The 17,306-nt window shown below is 41.3% G+C and overlaps 1 protein-coding gene and 1 pseudogene across 1 annotated transcript in view; one reads left to right on the top strand and one right to left on the bottom strand.

Annotated features, from left to right (window-relative positions):
- The window catches only part of FAM91A1 (family with sequence similarity 91 member A1), an 83,587-nt gene that overhangs the window by 21,387 nt on the left and 44,894 nt on the right, over positions 1–17,306 (top strand). The gene's annotated exons all lie outside the window — the stretch shown is intronic.
- On the bottom strand, positions 5,958–9,121 carry LOC144232089 (tetraspanin-3 pseudogene; annotated as a pseudogene).

Here is a 17,306-nt window from a genome sequence, read left to right as displayed (position 1 = left end):
GCAGGATTTAGGTGTAAGGCAAGGGACACCAGCGACTGCCAGCCACTACCAGGAGCCAGGAAGAGACCAGGAAGGATTCTTCTCTACAGGCTTCTGAGGGAGCACAGCTCTGCCAACCCACGGATTTTGGATTTCTAATCTCCAGAACTGTGAGACAGTAAGCTCCTGTTATTTTAAGCCACCCAATTTGATATCGTGGACTTGGGAAACTAATAAAATCTCTAAAAGAACAAACACCGAAACAAAACTCACCAGCTGCTGTGATTATCACAACACATTGTGCTTTATAATTTGTATTTAATAAAATTTCCATTTAGAAATATTTTGGGGAAAATTTCATATTATGTAATCATAAGACCACAAGTATTTCAGATTACTTTGTAGGCTTACAGTACTCCTTAAAATAACAAAAACATATAGATGCTGCTTTTCTAAATATAGCAGTCAAGTTGAACATTTCTGCAGGGATAATTAATAGTATTTTATTTATGTAGTGTCACTTAGATAGAGCCCAAACATTATTGTTAACTTTTGGACTCATATTTTCCTCTACGTAAAAAAGGCACAAAATGTTTGTCTTTTTGGCATGTTTGTTTATCGTTGTTTTCCCCTCCACATTAGTTTGTAAATTTTCAAGTGCAGAGACAGGCCTGTTGCTTGGAGTCTTCACAGTGTCTGTGTACAATGGCTACTTAATAAACATGGTTACTCAACTGAGCAAAACGACTGGACTGGCATCTGCAGGAAGTGATGACAGTTGCTGATAACAGCTGTATTTCCACACTCTTCTGCTTTTCTAATAGTAAAGACCCTGAAAGTAACACATCATCTTGCAAGCATAAAAACAAACATCTCAAGGTACAAAAAGCCTTCTTAACTCAGTGATTGGTTACCCTATACTTGCACATTTGCTGCATGCAGGAGACCATGCTAAGCTAAGGGCATGTGGAAAGCGTAAGACATAGCTCCGCCTCCTGCGTGTGAAGTGCTTATGTTCTAGGAGGGAAAATAAAACATCTGTATAGGGAAAAATGCCTTGATTTGATAGAGCATTTTGTGGCAGAAGCACTGGGAGAGCAAAGACCTGGGTGTAGGGTGGTGTGGTGTCCGCTACAACTTAGGAGTATGTTCACATTAGAGTCACACTCTTTCCGGTTCTTCGGTTTCTATTATATAAATGTAAGAGTTGAACTTCATCTCTACATTTACTTCAGACCTAAACTAATACGAACAATTTGGATTTCAGAAGACATATTGGGACCTTTGGGTTACAAGTGACTCAAAACTTGGTTCATAATAACATAACAAACAAGGAATCTATTGGCTTGCACAATTGGAAAAGTTACTTAGCTTCAGGTGTAGCAAGATCCAGCTACTCAAAAATATCTCCCCAGGATTCATGGTCTCTCTCCACTTCTCAGTTCTGCTTTCTCCCCTCTCAAAGGGAACCCCCTTCTCAAGGACAAGATGGCTGCTGGCGGTTCCACATGTTCATCCTCACAATTCCAAATCCAGCGAAAAGAAAATAAGATCCTTCCTTTCCTCCAAATTCAAATAGACGTCCTGATCTGAATCCCTGGTCCCAACCGGGACTCATACTCTGTAGTAGTCATTCTGTACATCCCCAGCTGGCCGCCATATGGCTGGCCACCATAGCTGGGACATAGTGAGGGCTGGACTTCATGTTGCCTCTAGAGCTGAGAGAGGAGTCAATCCCACCCAAACCATGTGGTCTGAGAGTGGAAGAAGGGGTGGGCACTCAGAAAAAACTGGGATGCTCTTAATGAAAGAAGGGTGAGTGGATAGTAGACTGCTCAAAACAAGAGATGTCCACTGCAGAGGGCAAACAGAGCAGCCTCAGAGAAGTAACAGGAGACCATGAAAGGGAAAAAGTACAGATCCTGAGGATGAGAAGAGGTGGAGATAGTAGCCTAGAGTGTTTTGAACCCAATAAGAGGCAGAGAACTGACACTGGAGCATCCAAAAGAGTAGCAAAGTGCTTTCCCTTGGAGCTGTCACTTCTGGTACAGCCTTTTGTGCATCCTCTTGGGCAGCCTGCCTGTGGGTGGCCGCCGCTAGGTACATGCCCGACATCCATGCAACATCCCCTTCCTGATGGCTCCATCCTGTGGATTTTGTCCTGTGAGCTTTGCTTTAGTGCTGCAGAATTTCAGAACTCTGCATTCATTCATTAACACATATATCATTCGCTACATTGGGAGCATTATAACGCTGTGCTAAGCTCCGTGGGGGCAGAAGAAAGGAAGGTAGAAAACAGGGTGCTTGCCCTCCAAGAACTTACCATTTACTTTTAGTAGGGAATAAGAAATAAAAAGAGTAGGAAATCAGGATGTAATTGGCATACAGAATGACTACTACAGAGTATATTATAGACTATTATAGACCAATACAGACTATTATAGGTTATTCTGTAATTAGTAAGTTACAGGAGCTGGGAAAGAAGAAATGGCAGCCCAGAGGAATGAGGAAGGCTTCATGGGGGCATGGGCCTCACTCTGGGAATGTGGAGTGGCAAGAGCTGGAAGGGCCTTTAGAGGAAGGGCGTGAAGGGAATAGCATTGGGAGCGGTGAATGCCATTAAGGCATGAGCAGGAGGCGGCCAGTGTAGACTGTGTTGAGGGGCAAGGGCAAGCTGAGGAGCTTGGAAAGTTCATCTAGATGGGGATGCCTGCCCTTGAGTTCCCTGCAAAGGGGAAGCTATGGAAGAAAACCCAAGGTTTCAAGTGTGAGTGGCTGGCATTCAGTGCTGCCGTCTTCAACGATGGAACTGTGTGGGATGGAGCTGCTCTAGGAGGAAATGTGGGCACCCAGGTACCAGATGCCTGCAGACAGAAGAGCTTAGAGGGCAGGAGGAGGAAGAGCCACTGGATTTGGCTGAGAATTCAGGGATGGAGCTGTTTGATCCATCCACACAGAGGGATGGTAGTATCTTGAGACGTGTGTGAGCAAAGGAAGCAGAAAGAGAAAAGAAGGCTGAGGTCAGGACTTAGGAAGGATATTTGGAGGGTGGTGAGAAGAATGAGGCCATCAAAGAAGTCAGAAGGTTCATCAGAGGAACAGAAACAGAAGGAGCAGAGACTAAGAGCGGAGCAAAGCTGGAAGAGTGTGATGCCTCAAAAGACAAGAGTATTTCAAGAGGGAAAGTAGTTAATGATGCTAAATGCACCTGAGAGAAATCCAAAGCAAACAAAGTGTCTAAAATATATTTTAATTGTACAAATCAACCTTACTTGTTTTCAAGAATATACCTATCTTTCCTCAGATAGTTTTATTTTTTAATTGCTAATTAATAATAAATAATTATCTGATTAATTGAATTTTTAAAGATTAGTAAATTTATTTTAATTTGTGTAACGGGATTTGATTACGGTAAGAGTTGGCCTAATTGGATTCGGGTAGAGCAAGTAGTTGCTCACAAGGTCATAGAAAGGCATACAGGTCTCCTCGGCCACCTCACCCTCAAGGCATTCTGCACCATGTTGCTTCTCTGTAATAAGCTGAAGGCCATGAGCAAATCCTTTTGTCTTTAAGGACTTCCATTTTTATAACTGTAAAGCGAGGGGGTTACACCAGTACCTCGTAAGGTCCCTTCTATCTTAAAAAAAATTTTTTTTTAATGTTTATTTTTGAGAGACAGAGACAGAGAAAGGGGATTGGGGGAGAAGCAGAGAGAGGAGGAGACACAGAATCCAAAGCAGGCTCCAGGCTCTGAGCTGTCAGCACAGAGCCCGATGCAGGGCTCAAACTCATGAACCACGAGATCATGACCTGAGCCGAAGTTGGACACTTACCCAACAGCCACCCAGGTGCTCCCCGGTCCCTTCTATGTTAAGACTGCTTTGATTCTAAGATTTCAGGTAGGATAATTTATTTAGTCCTTTCTTACTGAAATGTATTAGCATCAATAAAACACTTTTGGGGCGCCTGGGTGGCTTAGTCGGTTAAGCGTCCGACTTTCGCTTAGGTGATGATCTCGTGGTTCATGAGTTTGAGCCCTGCATCGGGCTCTGTGCTGACAGCTCAGAGCCTGGAGCCTGTTTCAGAGTCTGTGACTCCCTCTCTCTCTGCCCCTCCCCTGCTCACGCAGTCTCTCTCTCTCTCCTAGAAAAAAAAAAACAAAAAAAACCCCTAAAACATTAAAACACTTTTATTGTTGTCCCAAAGATTTGCTAGTTTGTTAGCATTGCTTGCGTTAACATGCGAAAGGAAGTGTTTTTATTTCTGACTTTTCGTTTCATGATTCTGGGTAAAACAGTGTCAGTAGGAAGATGCAGGATCCATGTTTTCAGACTCCTATTTACTTTCGTGTCATCTTAAAGTCTGTTCCATGTTAGAAATCAAATTTTGATTTATAAGGGCNTGGCTCAGTCGGTTAAGTGTCCGACTTCAGCTCAGGTCATGATCTCGTGATTCATGGGTTTGAGCCCTGTGTCGGCTCTGTGCTGACAACTCAGAGCCTGGAGCCTGTTTCAGATTCTGTGTCTCCCTCTCTCTCTGCCCCTCCCTCGCTCGCTCATGCTCTGTCTCTCTCTGTCTCAAAAATAAAAATAAAAACTATAAAAAATTAAAAAAAAAGAAAGTTATTTGTTCTGAGGCTGTTTGTTCTCTCAAGGACCACAACATGTGTGGGCTCCCCTCAGGGGCTTTATAAGCTTTATCTGATGATGTACACATGGCAGAGGTAGCCTACTGCAGCACAATAAAAAATTGTTTTCCGCCTACATTTCAGATCACTCGAATATTCCTGAACTATCTTTAAATAAAGGCTGTAGAAAATTGTGATATGAGTTATGCATAGCAATAGCAGATAAATAATTAATAGAACAGGAAGCTAATAAATCACCTGCTGACCAATATGCCATAGAAAACATAATTGCCAAGGGGTGAAGTGATAAAGGTTACACATCACTTTTTAATGGATAACTAAGACTTCCTAACCTTTCGTGAGAGTCAAGACTACTTATAGAAATAGAATTCTCAAAGTAACAACGGAATCAAGAGTTATGAGGAATTTAACTAGTAATTAGGTACAGAGGTGTATTTTGTTTTCCACAATATAGTTTTTAAAATTTCCCCTTTTCATTCCACTCACATTTTTCAGCCCCCTGAGAAGAGCAAGTTGAAATTTTGTATTTCATTTCTGGGGTGCATGGTAAGTGGCTAGAAAACATGAAACCTTTTAAATTATTAGTGAGTGAAGATATCTAGCCAGATGCTAATCACCCAGAGATGTTTAATAGCTAGCTGAGAAAATGAATAGACAGACAAAATAATTATATGCTAAGTAGATGCATAAAATGAACAGTGGTAAGAATTGAAAAAGACACTTTTTTCCCCCTGCTAGCAAATATAAAAATCCCATAGCAGGTTTTTTCTAATTCTTTTCTATATAATAATATTCATTTGCTGCTGATTCAGTGTCATCAGGGAAATTCTGGTGGTTGGAGGGAGCCCTACTGAGGCAAATGTTTAAAACAAATTACTACAATAAAGACTATTAGAAGGAACATTTTTATTTGGCTGAAAAGACACCCAAAAACCTTGTAGAAAGGTCAACTGCATTGTATAGGCATGCGGACATCACTCAAGGTCAACAATATTGAAACCCCAGGTGGCTAATTATAGATATTGTATACACTGCAGATTTTTTTTTAAGGTGGTAGAATTTTGTCTACAGCAACCGCCCAAGGTAAGATTATACTGTGGTACCTGAAGACAATCTAGGTGTCTGCGAGTCCAGAGAGGACTGGAACGGAGAGGAAGGCCAGAAGTCAGTGTACCTTGGGTTGGAAAGTATGCTGGTTAATTTTATGTGTCAGCTTGACTGGGCTAAGGGAAGCCCAGATGGCTAGCAAAACATTATTTCTAGGTGTGTCTGGAAGGGTGTTTCAGGAAAATTAGCATTTGACTCAGTAGACTTGAGTAAAGATCTGCCCTCATCGAGGTGAGTACGCATCATCCCATCCGTTGAGTGCCCCTTCCCCCTGCCAGATAGAAAAGGGAAAGGAAGGGCCAATTTCTGCTCTTTCTTCTTGAGCTGGGATGTCCATCTTCTCCTGCCCTTGCACAGTGGTGCTCTCCATTCTCAGGCCTGTGGAATTGGCCTGAGTTACACCACTGGCTTCCTGAGTCTCCGGCTTGAGAGGGCAAATTGTGGGGCATGTTGGCCTCCATAACTGTGTGAACCAATTAACATAATATAGTAGTGTGTTTGTATGTATTGGTCCGTGATATGTATATTTTCTATTGGTTCCAATTTTCTGGAGAACTCCCACTAAAAGTTTTGTTTTAGTTTCTGGAGAACTCTTATGGAAAGTTTTGTTAAAGCACACAGTATGGAGTTGACTCACGTTTTTAGTATTCACTACGTCTCATTCAACTTGATGACACTAGATGTTTTATAAATGTCTGCCGAACTAAAGGAAACCCACTTCTCTCCCTACTATGTGCTGAGCATTGTGCAAATGCTAAAGATAGAAGTGATAAAGACGTTACTGGTGTCATTGCATAAATGTTGAAGGGACACGTAAGCATCATCATTTTACACAATGTGGAAAGTGCTACGTGGAGGCTGTCTTGCTGTGAGGACTGTGTGCATCTAAACACTTATTCTTTTTTTTTTTTTTCTGAGGGGCAATACCGAGTGTATTGAATTAGATTTTTTTTTTTGGTTTTAATCTTTTTTTTTTATTTGAGAGAGAGAGAGCACGAGTAGGAGAGAGGGGCAGAAGGAAAGAGAAAGAGAATCTTAAGCAGGCTCCACACTCAGCACAGAGACAGATATGGGGCTCGATCCCACAACCCTAGGATCGTGACATGATCTGAAATCAAAAGTTGAATGTTCAACTGACTGAACCACCCAGGTGCCCTGAATTAGAGTTTTCTATTTACAACTGAGTTAACATCTACATACTATTTTGCTAGTCTACATGGATACGTTAATCCAAATGAGTTTAGACTTACTATGAATGGGCTACAAAAACACACACTAATTATCTTAAAACAATAGTGCATACATTTTACTCCTATAAAGCCAGCTTTGATTAAAAACCTCTAGTTTCAAAGATTAGTCTGATTTTGAAGATGAACCAAAATACACACTGTATGATTCTAAGATCTATTTTAGCCATTTTGTACAGTTGTTATCTTATTGGACTACAGTATATATATATTTTTAAATGACACTGACAAGGGGCACCATCTGGTGTTAACTTTAACCGCAGCTCGGGCCCTCTCCCCACAAAAGTCTTCAGCCAAGAGTTCTCCATCATAAAGACTGAAAGGGCCCAGTGATACTCTAGTAGCATGGTGGTAACAGAAGCAAGCCCGGGCCCTCCTTCGATTCTCCCACCCTGTGCAACTTGAAAATGGTTCTGAAATTGGAACATATACCGCCATACTTAAAAGCTTAGGGACATGGAGAGTCAGCTAGAATATGGGGACAGAAAGTCATAGGTGGTGGGAGGATGGGTAGGTGGGCACATGCAGATCCATGCTGTTCTGTCCAACACCTATGTGTGCGCGCTTTAACTAAATGAACTCAGGAGGCCAACAGCAGTGGACCTGCTCAATTCACCTTCCAAATCAGAACAAGACTTAAAAGCTCAGGCTTGCATTTTGCACTATGCAGAGGTTTCGCCCATGGTGGGAGCTCAGAAGCAGGATCTCTCCTCTTTCTGCACAGCCTGATGCATGCACACAGCATGCCCAGCAGCTGACTAGCTGCAAATGCCTGCACTACCCAGATGACATGCATCGTGATTTCTCGTAGCTCCTTCACAACTAGAGCCTCACATCTCTCTGCGTAGAGGTCGGAGTGGTGGGCAGGACTGTTACAGCTGCTGGTGGTCTCTCTGCACAGCTAGGAGGGACACTCTGATTTTTGGTTTCCTTGAACCTGTCTGGATTTTTCCAGTCTGAATAGTTGTGAATTTCACAACAGTGCAGCTATCTCTGTATGTAATCAGTAGCCCGGCTAGCATCACTGCGGGTAGGTCTTATATGCTTTTTGAATGCTGTGGTCAACCTTATTTTCCACCTTTGTTCTGCAAACTATCCCCAAACCACTACAAGAACTTCTGTGACAAAACCAAGAGTAGGTTGATGACAAGCATGACGAGTCCGCGAAGCTTTCTTTCTCGGATTGTGGCACGAGAGCCAATTAGCCCAATAATGAAAAGCAGAGCTCTTACAACCATGATTGCTAAGTGAGGACGAGAAAGTTCACAGCCGTCAGAAGTGATAAAGACATAGGCTCCCACGTAGCACAAAATGCCAGCTGCCCCCCAGAAGATGAGGTTGAGAAACACCAGCAGAGTCTTGGAGGAGGTGATGTCGTGCTGGCCTGTGGTGCTGCAGCCTGCTAGGAGTGGACAGCATGCATGGTGCTCATTGCAGCCCCGTGACCTTGGGCAGCCCCAGCCTCAGCCTCAGCCTCAGCTCCAGCCCCAGCCCCAGCTTGGAGTTCCGAAGTCTCACTAATATTGGTTACTAATTATTGTTACTGCTACTTAATAATGTTTATAGGTAATAATATTATTACTAATTTTGCAGGGGTAGAGACAGACTGCTTTAACTTCTCTCTCAGTTGAGCCTTCCACTGAGGAGCCAGTAAGAGGGGAGAGCACTTAGGAATACTCTGGAGTTTGCATATGGTGGCCGGACAAATGAAGCTGACTCACAGGCATGCGGCCATCAGTATCGCCCACACCATGGGTTATTGTGTAACTTGAATGGGTTGCCCATCAGATTCACACAAAACTCTGAATTCCTGTTTCTCTTGAAAAATCAGACCGGGTAGCTCAGGGCGTGTGTCCCCACATGGATCTGAGCAGCAGGTGCCCTCGGTGAAGTGTGGATGTTCAAGCCGGCAGGGTCCTCGCTACCCCCTGAGTGGATTCATGTTTCCCTTCCACATTCCTCTGGAAGTTCCGCTAGCATTTGAGTCTGCAATTCTGGGCATTCACTTGCCACTGCGTCATTTGAACTAGTGAGAACATTTCTGCCACCTTAGCCTCTGAGGGCCAGATGTACCTGGAGCCACGAGAGCTCGTGGTGTTGAGACTGAGTCCGTGGTCACCAGCTGCTGATTCAGACCCATACAGGAGCAAGTCTGAGTGCTGAAGCTGAAGGCGCATGCTCACACCTTAGCTGCAAAGGCAGCTGAGAAGGAGAAAAGTTGGCATTTATAGCTTCTCTGATGGGAGGTGGGCTCTGCCTCCTAGTAAGGTCCGTAAGATGTTTAGACATTCAGCAGCCAAATGAATGATAAAAGTCTACTAGACAAGGGTTGGCTCTCTAAGCATGGAGTGTCTCCCCGTGGAGCACACAAGATGATCTATATGGATGATCTTATTGCTTCGATAGCACTGCGTTGTTTTTGTGTGTGTGTTACGACAATACAATGAAGACATCACACCTGTGAGTGGTGTGAAGTGTGACAGTTTAGAAAAAAATCTTGAGAAAGTGGCAGTTTAGGTGATACTTGGAAATAATAAAATTATTATTCAAAGGACTGAACTCTTGGAAATCAGTCTCAATGCAAATCTTTACATTTCCTTTTGTGCCAAGTAATAGTTAATAATCATAATACAAAAGTTTACAGTTTTTTTAGGACTGTGGACCAAACCCTATCCTAAGCACTTTAGTTTGTGTACTTAAGCATCACATCAACTTTATGAGAGAGTACTCTGACTTTCCCCATTTTACAGATGGGGAAACTAAGGCACAAAGTAGTTAAACAACCAGATATCACTCAATAAATAGTCAAGTGAGAATTTGAATACTCTCTACCTGACAACTGTCTCCTTAGGGTGGACGTGGATTCCTGTACAATAATTACACTGGAAACGTGAAATTCGGATGCTTTTAGAGTACTTGTTTTTTTAATTTAATTTTATTATATTCTTATTTTTGAAAGAGAGAGAGTGAGAGAGAGAGGAGTGGAGGAGCTAAGAGAGGGGAGGGGGAGACACAGAATCTGAAGCAGGCTCCAGGATCAGAGCTGCCAGCACAGAGCGCGACATGGGGCTTGAACTCACCAACTGTGAGATCATGACCTGAGCCAAAGTTTGACACTCAACTGACTGAGCCCCCCAGGGACCCCTAGAGTACTCGTTTTTGTTCCAAGTGGTTTATAATCTAGGGGACAGTTCTCAACGCTGACATTATTGACATTCTGGGCCAGATAATTCTTTCTGTGTGTGTATGGGGGAGGGACTGTCCTATGGATTTTAGTGCAGCATTCCTGGCCTCTACCCACCAGATGCCAGTAGCATCCTCTCCAGTTGTGACAACCAAAAGTGTGTCCAGAAATTGCCAGATGTTCCGCTGAGGCAAAATCGCCCCCAGTTGAGAACTTCTGGTCTCGAGAATTGTCAAGTGTCTCAGTGAGTAGGTTAATACCCACAGGATGAAATGAGGTGACTAAGCAACTCTGGTATGTTCTCCTGGATATTCTTGCACGATATCATGTCATTATTTGTTATTTGCAGGTGTGTCTAGTTTCTCATATCAGAAATACGCAGTGCCAGCTTGTACCATTTGTCTTCCGCTTAATGCAATATGTGATAAGCCTTTGTGTTTTACTCACAAAATGAACAACCAGCTTCTTATTTTTCTAGAACCAGTGGTTGTATACTTGGCAGGAAACTACAAGTGATCTCAATCTCTTTAAACATGTCTTTCCTGGACTGAGTGTTAGAAATTCTTGGAGGGGGATCCTCTGTAAAAATAGGACAGATTATAAACTAGGTCCATTTGTTTTTTAGTATTTTACTTATTCATTTATTGGGTTTTTGTGTTTATTTTTTTATTTATTAGTATTTTAAATACAAGGATCAATATTATGATTGTGATATATTAATATAGCATAAGACATTGAAGAGCTAAAGAAAGATGGCTCTTCTCTCAACTGGGGCTTTCATTAAATCACTGACACCAGGGTCTAGCAAGGGCGTCCCTCAATCCTTTTCATTTTAGCATATTCTGGCCTCCATGGCATCTTCCACACCATTTCTAGCCAACCCAAACACTTTCCCCTTCAATCCCTTAGGATCTATTCAGGCAAAAATACTACCTCTTCTGTGATTGCCTCCAGAATCCTTAATCAGAAAAGCCACTTCCTTCCACTAGACCCTTCATCATCTTATACTCATCATTGTATTTTATGGTTCTCTCAAAGGAAGAACCTGGATTCTCAAGCCTACAAAACTGTAAATCACTTAAGGGAAAGGATCATGCTTTATTCATCTCTATCCCCAAATACTTATCATAGTTCCTCGCACAGAGAAAGCACTTAGCAGATTTTTCTTGAAAGAATGTATCCTTTTGTTAAATTAATATTTCTCCAGGATTGGAAATCAATATTTGGCAGTGAGACAAAATCAATTGCTAACTCTATTTCTGTTGTTGGGCTGCAAGAATCAGGAGGGTGGTGAGACCCAGGTGGAGAATCTTCCCATCTTCCTTCCTGATTTACAGAGCGATTTTCCTCTGGAATTTTCTCTAGTCCCAGTTGTTACCTGCTCTTTGTTTCTTTCACGCTTGGGAATTAATTGCAATCTTTCGTGCTAATTTCATGGATCAAATCCATGAAGCCATCTTGCCCCCGATACTCTTCTGGCCTCGGTCAGTGTTGTCTGTCTACACAACCGGTCTGCCACAGGAACTTAATCCCTCAGAGGACTCTCATAGTTCCATACAGGCCCTGGGTAAGTCACAGTTTGGGCTTTAGTTATTCCACTTTCTCAGTGGCCCATGGAACCTGCCATACTTCCCGTCTTGACACGCCCTGCTGTTGTTTGCTACCCAGGATCCTAATATGTGGGGATTGATACTATGTTGGAAGGTGGATAGTGATGGACACTCCCTCCAGCTCAGTCTTGCTCCTTATCCTCCGTGTGCAGAAAATAAAATGGCTCAGATTAAATCTGGCAGTTGTCTGGGAGGTGAAATAGTTCATACGTGATTATATGGACAAAGAAAATGTACCTGTTTTATTTTTGAAGGTGGACTTTATCTTCACACCCTCAGCCTACTGGGTAGTGTTAGGGGTGGGGAGTGGGGCCTTAAATCTACTAATTTAAGATGCTCTTACATCAGCCTCTTCCTGTTTAAAGCCAGTCATCTCCCTGGGGGATGACTATTCAGCAAATACTCTACCTTGAAGATTTCATTTTCCCCTTCTGTTTCTCCTTAAGATACGCCAGTGGGAACTAAAGTAATAGAGAAAACCTTTCTCAGCCAAGCCTACCTTTCAAAACTACTTTCTTGCTCACTCAAAAATCTTATTTTTTATTTCCAGTGGTGAACCTTGACTTTGCCTTTGCCTTTCTTTGTAATAATCCTTATCTTCTCAAAGGCAAATGGATGATGTTGGCTTTTTAATTGGTTTTTTTTTTTTCCCCTGACGTTTGCTTTCTCAGGCCTACCTTTTACCGGGTACATGGTTCAATTGGCTTCCTATTTAAAAGAAAAAAAAGTGGGGCGCCTGTGTGGCTCAGTCAGTTGAGCGTTTGGCTTTGGCTCAGATCATGATCTCATGGTTCGTGGGTTTGAGTCCCATGTCGGGCTCTGTGCTGACAGCTAGCTCAGAGCCTGGAGCCTGTCTTTGGATTCTGTGTCTCCCTCTCTCTCTGACCCTCCCCTACTCATGCTGTCTCCCTCTCTCTTAAAAAAAAATAAAACATTAAAAAAAAACAAAGAAAAAGAAAATCACTATGCATTAAGGCTATACCAAGTCTAAGAAGACATGTCACTAACCACATTTAACTATATCTTCACAAATTCTAAAAGAAAAGGGAATTCCACATGTCTATAAAGCAAGAGAACAAATGTTTACAAAGACCTGGGCCAAGAAATAGATGATTTACATTGCTCTGGGATCAGTTGTAGTTGTAGCCAAGAAGGTATCTTATCTCTCACTCAAATCTCATTAATAGGGGTCATGAAGCAGTCCCACGATAAGTGAATTCAATACCTGATCACAGTTTACACTAGTACACAAACTCTTATTTTTTGTTAGACAGTCAAGAGATTACGTGTTGCTAAAGGTGTAAAATTTGGATGACATAATGGAAAAGAAAACAAAAAAATGCTTCATTTCAGCCAAGTTCTAAGCCACTGTGACAACACACCCAAATAAGCTAAAATGATCTGAGATGGACCCAGGTTTAACATAAGCTCAGATAATTTCTATTGGTCCAAGAGTGTACAATTCTTTATGTCTCTCAGGGCTCTCCCAGCATTATCAAGGGGTAGAGAAATTATGTCCTTAGTCTATATGAAGGTGGAATAGATGCTTGTGTATTTCTTTACAAAAAAGCCTGGGGTTGGTCATGGAATTACTGTAGAATTAGAATGCGTGTAGGACATCATCTTTGTTCAATCTCCTCATTTTACAAATTCAACATATTGCTTATTGATTGCCTGAGACCCAAACAGGCCTGATAAGTGGTTACCAACCTTTGCTGTGCATTGAATCACTTGGGCTCCAACTGAGGAATTCTGACATAATTGACCGGGTGTGAGGCCTGGACATTGGTAACTTTAAACACTTCTCAGGTCATTCTCATGTTTCTAAGACTCCTCCCTTCCCTCCATTACAAAAAAGAATCTGGCATTACAAACTCTTAGTCCGTTCTCAGTGTGCTTTATCTTATCTTACTTTTATTCCTTATCTTACCCACATATGTAAATGAGCTTATTTGATGAAGTAAAGGAGACAAAAAATGAGAAGAGCTCTCCAGATGGCTTCTCACTTGCATAGGCTTTCATAACCTCATCCTTTTGACCTCTTTATTTTTCCAGCTAGTGCCACCTTTGTTAAAAAGTACAACTGAGGGGCGCCTGGGTGGCTTAGTCGGTTAAGCATCCAGCTTCGGCTCAGGTCATGATCTCACGGTTTGTGGGTTCAAGCCTGAAGCCTGTTCCAGATTCTGTGTCTCCCTCTCTCTGACCGTCCCCTGCTCATGCTGTCTCTATCTCTCTCTCAAAAATAAATTAAAAAAACATTAAAAAAAAATACAATTGAGGGGCACCTGGGTGGCTCAGTCAGTTAAGCCCCAGACTTTTGATTTCAGCTCAGGTCATGATCTCAAAGTTTGTAAGTTCGTGCCTGTGTTGGGCTCTGCGCTGACAGCTTGGAGTGTGCTTGGGATTCTCTCTCCCTGCCCCTACCCCATCTCCATTTATTTATTAAGTTATTATAAATTTATTTATTAAATATTATAAAGTATTAAATAAATAAATAATTGAATACCAATGGTAGAATTCACAAATCCCATTCACTCAAAATGCAATTTTACTCATCACGGATACCATGAAAATACTTTCAATTAAAGATAAACCATGCTTTGTAACTGATGAATTTGTTTACTTGGTCTACCAAGAAGCAGAAAACTTTAGGCTCAGGGGTGCCCTTGAGATTGTGCAAACCTCAGTTGGACCACTACCCTGCAGTCCTCACTGCATCAATTTCCAAGGAAGAACTGACAGTATTTGGTGCTATTAGATATGGGAAACAAAGCTCCAATAAGTAAAGAACTTAAAGGACTTTAAGGCCTGAGAGATTGGTTTGGATAAAAGACAATAAAAATGAGGACGTTAAGAATTTGCAAGTTTTAGGTATAGAAATGTTGTGTGAGATCAGCCCCTAGTGGGCACTTTAACTATTACAATGGCTCAGCATTTTAATTGTGTGGAATGTTCATTTCCACACCAGAAATGTTCTAGACAAAGACTGACTTCAGATGGCAGAAATGTGTCATTTTCAATATTATAGATAAATATAGAATATCAACCTTTCGCAGGCTCTATGGCAGAGGATGAGTCTGCCTCTCTCTAAAACAGACTTGTAATTCTCAGTTGCTGTCCAACATTTGCAGAGGAAAATCCTAGGAACTCCCTAACATAGAGACAAATGGTCCCACATTTTTCTTACCCCTTCCCACTTCTCCACCCTTGCCTCTGAATTCTTTAGTACTCCATTCACAGTGAGAAGTTTTCAATGTAGATAAGTAGGGAAAAGCATTCAAGAGAGGGGTTGTTGTATTTGGCATATTTAGGCAATTGCAAATGTCTTCATATTTCTAAAGTGTAAAATGCAAGAGAAGATGGGCAGCTGTGTCTTTCAGTGTTTTTCTTTTCTTTTCAACTTTCAACATATAATAATACAGAAATATTTCTCCACGCCAAAATAAATACAGTGCCAGTGGGATAGTTTTCACAACTGAGTGTCTCCATGACAGAGATGGTAGGAAGGAGTGAAGAGTGTGGTCCAGAGAGAGCCCACGTTGTCCCTCTGAGCCAGATTACCTGTCTTCGGCTTCACTGACTGGTGGGGGAAGGGGGCCTGCTGCTGTGGGATTTTTCACATTTGTATTTTAAAATAGGGAACAGATCTGAGTTTGTGTCAAAATAAATGTTTTATTTCTGAACTCTTGCTTTCTTAAAATATTTTCCCATTAATTGCAAGAGATCAAATTATCAGCAGACTTAAAGTTTATATCATTTAAAAATATTGACTACATGTGCTATGTTATAATTTAATTTTCATAATTAAAGAATATGGGGATTTATGTTTAGCATTACTTGTCATACCCATGAGGAGTTCCCAGTAATATGCACATGAAGAAATCTGGACATTTTAGAAGACTTTAAGAATAGCTCATTTCTCTCTCTCTCTCTCTCTTTTATTTTACATGTTTCTAACAATGGTTGTGGGCTATAAGAATAGAAAGTTAAGAAGTTTTAATGTGATTATAATTAGATTAACTTTTTTCTATTGAAGCATAATTGACATACAATAGCTGATGAGTTTCAGGCGTACATCATAGTGATTCAATATTTTTATAAATAACAAAATGATCCACTCCATAAATCTAGTTACCATCTGTCATGACACAAAGTTATTAAGATATTGTTGACAATATTCCATATGCTGTACATTACAACCTGCTGATTTACTTATTTTCTGACTGGAAGTTTGTACCTCTTAATCTCCTTCATCTATTTTGCCTGCCCCTCCTCCCCCCCAATTTCCTCCTTCTGGTAACCAACAGTTACCTGTACCTATGAGTCTGTTTCTTGTCTTATTTGTTCATTTACTTTTAGATTTCACATATAAGTGAAATCATATGGCATGTCTTTCTCTAACTTATAAATAGGTAATTATAATACCCTCTAACTCCATTCATGTTGCCACAAATGGCAAGATTTCCTTCTTTTTTTTTAAATTTTTAAATGTTTATTTTTGAGAGACAGAGAGAGACAAAGCATGAGCAGGGGAGGCGCAGAGAAAAGGGGAGACACAGAATCTGAAGCAGGCTCCAGGCTCTGAGCTGTCAGCACAGAGTCCTATGTGGGGCTTGAACCCACAAACCATGAGATCATGGCCTGAGATCAGACACTCAACCGACTGGAGCCACCCAGGGACTCCAAGATTTCCTTCTTTTTGTGGCTGAGTAATATTCCATATCTGGGCTGTTGTCAATAATGCTGCAATGAACATTGGGATGTATATATCTCTTTGAATTAGTGTTGTTATTTTCTTCAGATAAATACCCCAAAGTGGAATTGCTGGACTGCAAGGTAGTTCCATTTTTAATTCTTTGAGGAACCTCCATATTGTTTTTCATTGTGGCTACACCAATTTACATTCCCACCAACAGTGTGCTAGGGCTCCTTTTCCTCCACATCCTCACCAACCCTTGTTATTTTTTGTCCTTTTGATAAGAGCTAATCTGATAGGTGTGCATTAATATCTCATTGTGGTTTTGATTTGCCTTTCCCTGTTGATTAGTGGTGCTGGGCATTTCTTCATGGACCTGTTGTCTTTTTCGGAAAAATTTCTGTCAAGTCCTCTGCCCATTTTTTAATCAGGTTTTTTAAAAAAAAATACAAAGTTGTATAAGTTCTTTATATATTTTGGATATTAGCCCTTTATTGGATGTATGATTTATAAATAACTTCTCCCATTCATTAGGCTACCTTTTCATTTTGTTGATGTTTTCCTTTGTTGGGCAGAAGCTTTTAGTTTGATGTAATCCCGGTTGTTTATTTTAGCTTTTGCTGCCCTTGCCTGTAGAAACTGGTCTGAAAAAATACTGCTAAGACTGATGTCAAAAGCTTTACTGCCTATGTTTTATGGTTTTGGGTCTAGCAGTCTTTAATCAACTTTGAATTTATTTTTGTGTATGGTGTAAGCTAATGGTCCAGCTTCATTCTTTTGCATGCAGCTGTCCAGTTTTCCCAACACCATTGACGGAAGAGATTCCTCAGGCTGG

This window comes from Crocuta crocuta, unplaced genomic scaffold, assembly GCF_008692635.1.
Source record: "Crocuta crocuta isolate KB4526 unplaced genomic scaffold, BGI_CrCroc_1.0 scaffold260, whole genome shotgun sequence".
NCBI classification, from domain to species: Eukaryota; Metazoa; Chordata; class Mammalia; order Carnivora; family Hyaenidae; genus Crocuta; species Crocuta crocuta.
The sequence above is the reverse complement of the archived record's forward strand: the minus strand, read 5'-3'. Positions and strand labels throughout refer to the sequence as shown.